Source organism: Bison bison, unplaced genomic scaffold (genome assembly GCF_000754665.1).
Source record: "Bison bison bison isolate TAMUID 2011002044 unplaced genomic scaffold, Bison_UMD1.0 scf7180017864471, whole genome shotgun sequence".
In the NCBI taxonomy this organism is placed as follows: domain Eukaryota; kingdom Metazoa; phylum Chordata; class Mammalia; order Artiodactyla; family Bovidae; genus Bison; species Bison bison.
Window position 1 is genome coordinate 288362 of NW_011495032.1, and position 9343 is coordinate 297704.

At 41.8% G+C, this 9343-nt stretch overlaps 1 pseudogene; it reads left to right on the plus strand.

Annotated features, from left to right (window-relative positions):
- Window positions 1-7519: 7519 nt before the first annotated feature.
- Window positions 7520-8595, plus strand: LOC105003812 (annotated as a pseudogene).
- Window positions 8596-9343: the final 748 nt, after the last annotated feature.

Here is a 9343-nt window from a genome sequence, read left to right on the forward strand (position 1 = left end):
TGTAGACAAGGTACTGGACATCCTGTAGGAACATGACCAGGGGAGTTGGTGACTCTGTATTATTTTCTACTCCTGATTGAATTGTGCCCTACCTACAGCTCTCAGGAGTGGATCAAAGAAGACCATTTCTGTGAAGCAAAATGAGTGTCTTCAACTGATCTAGGATGTATGGCAGTTGGAAGAGCATAAAATTTATCAGCACAGTGTCAAGGTAAACCAAGACCAGCTACAAATTAGGATCAGACTTACCTGGGCATTTTATTCTCTTGTAAAAAGTAGAAGGATGGCATTGGTATCCTAGAGATGACAGTCCTTGGGGTGTCTGTCTTTTGGAGTACATTGGTATAAACCCTACTGGTTGTCCTCCAGATCTATTGCACAGCAGTCCTACGGAGGTATTAATTACATGCTTTGATTCTCTCATCCTTTCTCCTGTGTCGGATGACCTATTTTCCATGTCATCTTCTTTTTGGTTTATTTTCTTTCTATCTCTTCTTTTTCTTTCTTTCCTTCTTTTTTTTTTTGCACAAGGTGGAACTCATATTGCAGTAATTTAATGCAAAAGAATGAGAGGGAAGTATATTTTTTAACCTTACATGTTCGAAAATATCTTTATTATAGCATCATAGTAATTTCTACTAGATTAGATAGAAATAAATTTCCTTCAGAATGTTATGGGCATTTTTCCAAAGGTGTTTGCTTTCAGAGTGATTGTTGAGAAACCTGCAGTCATCTCCAGCCTCTATTCTTTGTCCAAGTTTATTCTTTCCCCCTCTTTTGAAACTTATACAAATTGATCATTCCACTGTGCTGGGCACTCATGCAGTTTTTACATCTAAAAATTCTTGTCATTCATTTCTAGGAGTTTTTCTTTAATTATTTTCTTAATGATTTTCTCCCATCTGTTTTTATTATCTTTTTCCCCCCTAGAACATCTATTATTTAGATGTAATCAACCAATTTTCTACTTTTCTATTTAGATCTCTTTTCCTCTAACTTTACAGTATATTCCCTTTACCAAACTTCCAAGCACTCTGCCCCATTCCAAGATACCAACCTGCATTGCCATGAATTGCCTACGTTTCCATTCCCTATTAGAACTGTCCTATTTTTCTATTCTGCATGTCCTGTATACTATCTGACACTTAGTAAAATGTTTCCTGCTATGATAATATTTAAATTGAGGGCCACCAACCAAAATCATATATATATATATATATATATATTTTTTTTTTTTTTCCCCTTAAGGGGCTATTTTACCCACTTCTATAATTATTTGAGCCATTTTGATTTGACATTCACTTGCTGGCCTGGGACTGAAGTAACATTTTTTTTTTTAATTTTTTTTTTTGCTAATTAACTCTTTAACCTCTTTAGGCTGCAATTATGTCTTTTTTATAGGTATTTGATTAGATTGCTATAATTCAACTCTAAGAATTCTATTTTCTTTATCATCTCTCTGCCCTTTTCTGCCCCTTTCCACACATGTACCCACTTTTCTGGTGTTTCCAAACTAGAGTTTACTCTCAGCAAGCTGTCAGCAACTCCATTCAAGATTTTAGCTAATAATTTCAGATACACTCTCATATGTGTTTGCATTACTAGACTAGACAGAACTTTGGATGTCTGAAAAGTCTGATAAATCCCAAAAGTTGAAGCTTCCTATGGAGGAAGATTTTATAATGCCTGTTGGGTTGTTGGACAAAGATACTCCACCAGGTACCCCTCCCCTCATCATCTAATTGACCTTATAGCTTGTCTTAGGCATATGAATGGGTTGTAAACTATTGTCTCCGATTCCTATTGCTTGTTTCAAAATTTTATGTCAACCAGTGTCCCTGGGGAAGAAAACTGTGTAAAAATGATTGACTTGCCTCCCATGAGATCTGAAGAATACAGACTTACTTTAGTGAGCTTATTCAGTCAATAGCAAGCACCTAGAAAGGTAAACTGATTACAGAGATAAAGCAGTTAGGATCTCTTGGGAGAACAGAAATTCATATGCATTGAGAAAGAAAAAAAAAATAAGCAGTTGTTTTTTTCTCTAAAGGGAAAACATCTCAGTGGAAAGAGATTGTTCACATTTTCAAGTCAGCAAACTTCCTTCACAGCCACATCATGCATCAAACTGAGAAGGGAGGCTTTTTTTTTTTTTTTTCAGTCCCTGATGTGCACAAGGAAGGTCCCTTGAGATAAATGATCTTGGAGCTAGGCAGATCATACTAGCAATAATAACAACAATGCATCAGTGATTCTCAAATGCATCTGTGAGACAGAGTATGCTTTATAAAGGACACTCACTTCTATTCCATCTCATCTGATCATTATGACAACCCCAGGAGGTATGTACAGTGAGTATTACTATCACTATTTTACACATGAGAATCCTGAGCTGTGGAGGAAATAGGGTTCTTTGTGCAGAACCACAGAGCTAGTTAGTAGCAGCTTTGGAGCCAGAGTCCAGATTTTCTGAGAAATATTGTCACATAAATAGAGTATCTGTACTGCCTGCACACAGAAATGTCCAGGACATGGAGTAAGCCCAAACCTGCCTCTCATTTGGGAGTTCAAATCAGTGGCTCTGGAGATGTTGAGATTCACCTGGAAGTTCTCAGAAGAGGACAGCAGTGCAAACTGGGAAATTCCTTGGCAGTAGTTTATCAACACCTGTGACCTGTCTTAGCTAGAAGAATCAGTGCCTTTCTTTTCCTATGTTAGCTGCTGGGCTTGTAAATTTACAGAGAGAAATTAAAGATTTGTTTGATGGACTTAGAGGAATTCCAAATAGTTTTACTTCTTTCTTTGTGCAAAGAAGAGCATTAGTGGCCTGGCTTCTGGGGGTATTACCTGGTGTTCTTGATCTGGTATCCAAAGAATCTGCTTATTCTATTGGATGAAAGAAGAGGAAGTGTTGTCCAATTTTTTAAATTACCGTGAACTCCCCTGCATTTTTATCCTATCAGCTTAGAATCCAGGTTCATCAGTTTTGGAGATATAGTACGAATCCTTCATTGAAAAGGGCAGGGAATTGAGATTAAGAAAGCTGAAGGAGTCACCCAAAGTCAAGAGAGTTAGTTAATATCAGAGATGAGACTAGAATCAATAGGCATAATAATAGTTTCTAGCTACCCTTTTCTTAGCATCTACTGTGTCCTTGCTACTGTGATATTTACTTACATATCTGTCACTATATTGACTCTCATGCCTCAAAATTGAAGGCTCTTATTCCCATGTTTTTGTCTGAAATCTGAGTCCTTAACATAACAAATTTATATCTTGTTTTTGCTACAGTCTGGTGTGGATTAGTGGGTGACAGGTGGGGTGGATGGGTGCTCTCTCTTCTTATAGTCACTAAAGACCCAGAATGAGAGAGTTTTCAACTGCCAATAGATGACCCACATGAAGTACACACTTCCATGTTTGCTGGAGTAGGAGGGGGACACACAGAAAACTCTTACCCAGCTCTGTATTTGGGCTCATAAGAGTGTCACATAACTTTGGTTCATGGCTCCTCCACCAAATCAGTCATATGTACCAGTCAATCTCCACAGAGTAGCCAGAGTGATGTTTCTAAAATATACATCTTGTTACTTCACAACTCTGATGGAAATACTACTTCATTTCTATCACCTTAAGCTAAAACCAAGCTGTTGCATAATACCTTTGACCTTATTTAATCTGTCCCATTCCATCCTCAGGCCACTATCCACAAACTCATTACTTCATAACATGTGCTGAAAGTCCTTGACTATTTCAAGCACTTCCTTGGCTCAGGATCTTTCTACATGTTCCCTCTTCTCCCTTGTCCCTGTACTTTCCCTCTGCTTGGCTCATTTTCTTGTGTTCTTCAAGTTTCAGCATCAGTGTCATCTTTGACCACCTGTAACTTTTCTGTGAAACCAACTGTTGTCATTTCAGGGAGGCTCTTGAAGAGCTCTTGTACCATAGTCCTTTATGTCTCAGTGCAGAGAATTCAGCAAGAGCAAAGTAGTAGATAAGAAGTGATTTATTAGAATAGGATGCTTCTGAGGTTTATAAGTGGGCAGGTGAGGAATGCCATGCCCCCAAAAACTAGTGAGCTGATTTTATAATCAAAGGAAAAGTGGGGAGGGGAGAAGATCTCCTCTGTCTTTCTTGAGTAGACGCCACGTTTTCATCATTAGGTCATTTTCCAGGTTGTGCAGGGGGTTGTCTTGTCTCTGCATGGCCAAACTAGGTCCACAAATGACTATGTTTAATGTGCGCAGGGAGCATGTCCTAGGGGTCATTAACTTATTGCGTTTACTGGGCAGGATGTGGGTCTCATGCCACCATTGTTTTATTATTTGGGGGCACGTCCTGTGCTTCTGTTGCATGGTTTTGTTGCTAAGCAAGACTGCTTGGTTTTGTGGTTAAGCAGACCTACTTTCTCAAGTATTCATTAACTTATAGGTCTCCCATATCTTTCTACTTACAGTCCTCGAGTGGGATTAACTATTTAATCACCTATTTCATCCCCTCATTCTGTCCCTACCACCCAATCATAGAGATTGTGGCTGTTTTGTTCTCATTATATATTTAGTATATCATGCAAGACCTGGCAGAAAGAAGATAATAAATATTTGTAAAATGATTACATGCAAGAGTGAATGAACAGATATTGTATGTATCTCACATACAATACTCTGTCTTCAAAAGCACAGTGATGTAGGCATAGTGGCTAAATCACTTAGGATAGGAACTGTGCATAAGAAGTTTTTTAGTAATGTTATTGTGATAATGATGGCTATTTTGTAGGTAATGATAATTCCAGGCATTTCTAACTCATTACCTGCCTACAGCACATTGTCAATGAATAATATATTTTTGTCTGTTTGAATATTAAAGTACACAACAGAAGTGGAAACCTAAGTTTTGACTGATAGAACGTGGAACATATTTTTAAAGGCAGATACCATCAATTCAGCTTTTTTCATAAAAATGATGGAGTGATAATATTTTCAAATAAAAAAGTCAAATATAGTCTGTCAAATGATTTTTGTGTCATTTTCAAGAGTAGAGAAACATCTAATAAGAGGAGTTGTGACACTATTGTATTGATATATCTAGGCCAAGTCGATGGTTTGGAAGGACAATGACATGGAATATATGTAATTAGAACTCTCATGGAAATTCCAAGACAGATGGTTATCACCTAGTTAGAACTAAACAGAATAAAAAGTCATTGGAAGTTTGGTAAGCCTATTTTAAAAGGTTATCAGTGAACAATGCATCAGTCATGGTAAGAATTCTATGTACATACATTTATTTTAAACCTGGAATATTTTGTATAAACTTGATCAAGTTAACAAATCCTCCCTAAAAGCCTTTTGGAAATTCTTTAAGTACTACTCGCCATGATTTTAAAATCACTTAGAGAAGTCATTTCATTGGAATAATTAAAGTAAAACTCATTACTGAGTTTTCTTAGCAATGTAACTTTCAGATGAAGTCATACTAAATATTTCCCTATTACAGCCATCTCCTTAATAACATTTGTCAGCATACATTATACACTAAAATTATTTATGATATTTTATTATTGCTGACTTTGATTTAATTACATTGGAGTTTAAAAGAAAAGGCACATAACCTGAGAGGGTCACAAACACTTGGTTATAGTACAGTTCTGTGAAAGGGCATCTTTCCCCTTGTCTCCGCCTCTGTTTCCACCTGCTTCCCCACTTCTAAAACCAGACATAAAATTGTATTGTGCCATCTATTCTCTATTTGTGTGTGTGTGTGTGAATAAATGTGTAATCTATTCTTAATCCTATCTTCAGAAAATGCTGTGGGCTGTCCTCATAAATTTGCTCCTGAAAATAACAAACCCTCTCAGGCACAAATTAACCCCAATCTGTTTTGTTTTTTTTTTTTGCCCTTGGCCCTGCTGTGCAGCTTATGGAATTTTAATTCCCTGACCAGGGATCGAACCTGGGTCCTCATCAGTGAGAGCATGGAGTCTTCACCATTGGACCACCAGGGAATTCCCTTTGGTTTTTTAAATACTGCATCTCCTCTAGGTCTTTAAGAGGTGAATATGTCCATCAAGAATGTTTCAAATTAGAACTCAGAACCTTCTGAAAGGAGCTGTTTGCCCATTTGGAGAATACCTTCTCTGGTGGATGATATGACTTCTAGTGGAGACTGAGTGACAGTTTCTCCCAAACACTGTATTTTATTTTATTTTTTTTAATATACAGGAATCTAATAGTCACCTCTTCTAAAACTTAGAATTATCCTTATCCTCCCAGGCCGTGTTTAAGATTTCTGGCTGTCTGGGGCATTGTATCACTTGTGTTCTGCTCAGTGGTTTGTGTGAGGGTGCAGTCAGGTGGTCAGCACTGGGAGGCGGGGGGTGCTGGCCCATCCTCTCTCTTCTGTGACACCCACTCCCTCAGTGGGGAGCCCACTCTGGAGCTACCAGGCACTCCACACACTCCTGGTTCAGACCTACCCTATTTACTAAATGTACTTTCAAGAAAACACATGGCAAATTCCTCCTCTCAATATACAGATACATCATCAGATTTTATATTCCAGCCTTCCTAAGGCATTTGAGTAATTGCAGAACTCTAAACTTTAAGTCAAAAGAATTAATCTTTGTCATTTACAATAAAAAAAAACGAAAACAATTTAAAATACTCATATAGGGAATTATATGATGTTATGTTGCTGCTGCTGCTAAGTTGCTTCAGTTGTGTCTGACTCTGTGCCACCCCATAGACGGGAGCCCACCAGGCTCCCCTGTCCCTGGAATTCTTCAGGCAAGAACACTGGAGTGGGTTGCCATTTCCTTCTCCAATGCATGAAAGTGAAAAGTGAAAGTGAAGTCGCTCAGTCGTGTCCGACTCGTAGAGACCCCATGGACTACAGCGCACCAGGCTCCTCTGTCCATGAGATTCTCCAGGCAAGAGTACTGGAGTGGGGTGCCATTGACTTCTCCGGATGTTATGTTACTACATATTAAAATTACATTTACATGATGTTTTCACTTTTTAATATAAAATTATAAATATTTTAAACTTGTAGAATTTTAATGGCAAGAAAATGCTTATGTCATGTGTTGAGCAAACAACAGGAAACAGTACAGTAAGATGAAAGCTATTTAAAATATCACAGAAGAGGAGGAGGCAGCGGCGGCGGGCCGGGGGAGGGGTCCGCAGGAAAGAAAAGAGAGCCTATTTGCTGTGGGAAATGGATTGGAAAAGAGAAAGCAGTGGCAGAGCTCTTGGGAGAGTGTTGCAGAAGCCCAGGTCACCTTCTAAGAATCAGGCGTTGGTGGAAGAAGCTCAGGCGACTGTGAGGCCAGAGTGGTGAATGTCATTGTCAAGTCCACAGGAGTCCTGGGAGACGCCCTGAGGGAGAGGGCTGTAAAGATGCGGGCCTGCAATCTTGAGAAGGAGTGCTTTCAAACCGGTGCGCGGGGCCAGCCAGAACCTTGACTGGCCCGGGAATCTGGCCAGAAACCTGAGCGGGAAGGAATGCAGAGCACCGCGCCATGGACACGAGGCCCCAGGAGAGCAGGAAGGGGCCCCCCGCCCAGGGACATGCCCTCGGCGGTGGGGCTGCTGTTCTCCATGGCCCTCATGAACGTCCTCCTCTACCTCGGCCTCGACCAGCTCTTCATCTGGCCCTGGCGCTCCGCGGAGGACCCTGGCCACTGCCCACCCCCGCTCCCACCCCCCAGCCACTTCAGCTTGGGGCAGATGACCAACTGCTCCCCGCGGCTGCCCTCAGAGCAGCTGAGGGCAGACGTGAGGCAGCTGGAGCATGTCAGGGAAGGAGCCAAGAAAAGAGTGTTTCTGTCCGAGTGGAAGGAATGCAAGGTGGCCCTGTCGAGGCTCACCAGGCTGGAGCTGAGAGACGACTTACTGCACGGGCTGCGAATGCTGCAGGCCCCGAAGAACAAGCACGTGATCACGCTGCTGGGCTACTGCGAGAACGATAACATCATCCTCACAGAGTACCATCCCTCAGGCTCCCTGGGCAACCTGGAGGCCATGCTGAATCTCTCCAAGTACTGCAGCCTGTGGCAGTACAGGCTGCAGCTGGCCCTGGGCAACGTGCCCATCCTTGACTTCCTGTACCCCAGCCCCCTGGGCACGCCGGTCATGTGCAACTCCAGCGACCTGTCCAAGACACTGTCCCAGTACCTGCTGACTGCCAACTTCAGCATCGTACTCAACGACCTGGACACCTTGGCCCTGGTGAACCGCAGCTAGACTTTGGTGAAGTGTGGCCACCAGGAGCTCCATGGGGACTTCATGGCCCCAGAGCAGCTGTGGCTCTTCGGAGAGGACAACCTTCCAGGACGATCTCATGCCCACCTATGATGAGAAGAGCGATATCTGGAAGATTCCAGACGTCTCCAGTTTCCTTCTGGGGCACATGCAAGGGAACGACGTGGTCCGATTCCACTTGTTTGATATTCACAAGGCATGTAAAATCCAGGAGCTTGCAGAGAGACCCACTGCTCAGAATGTCCTGGACACTTACCAGAATGTTCTGAATCTACTCAGAGACACCTCAACATCTCAGACAAAGAGATGCTGTAAGAGCCAGTATGGTCGTTGAGGAGTGGGAATCAGGGAACAGCTGGAAGAGTTGCACCAGTTTTGCCCTGATGTAAGGTGGCAGAAAGTGAAGAGGAACTAAAAAGCCTCTTGATGAAAGTGAAAGAGGAGAGTGAAAAAGTTGGCTTAAAGCTCAGCATTCAGAAAACAAAAATCATGGCATCTGGTCCCATCACTTCTCGAGAAATAGATGGGGAAACAGTGGAAACAGTGTCAGGCTTTATTTTTTGGGGCTCCAAAATCACTGCAGATGGTGACTGCAGCCATGAAATTAAAAGACGCTTACTCCTTGGAAGAAAAGTTAGGACCAACCTAGATAGCATATTGAAAAGCAGAGACATTACTTTGCCAACAAAGGTCTGTCTAGTCAAGGCTATGGTTTTTCCTGTGGTCATGTATGGATGTGAGAGTTGGACTGTGAAGAAGGCTGAGTGCCGAAGAATTGATGCTTTTGAACTGTGGTGTTGGAGAAGACTCTTGAGAGTCCTTCAGACTGCAAGGAGATCCAACCAATCCATTCTAAAGGAGATCAGCCCTGGGTGTTCTTTGGAAGGAATGATGCTGAAGCTGAAACTCCAGTACTTTGGCCACCTCATGCGAGGAGTTGACTCATTGGAAAAGACTCTGATGCTGGGAGGGATTGGGAGCAGGAGCAAAAGGGGACGACAGAGGATGAGATGGCTGGATGGCATCACCGACTCGATGGACGTGAGTTTGAGTGAACTCTGGGAGATGGTGATGGACGGGGA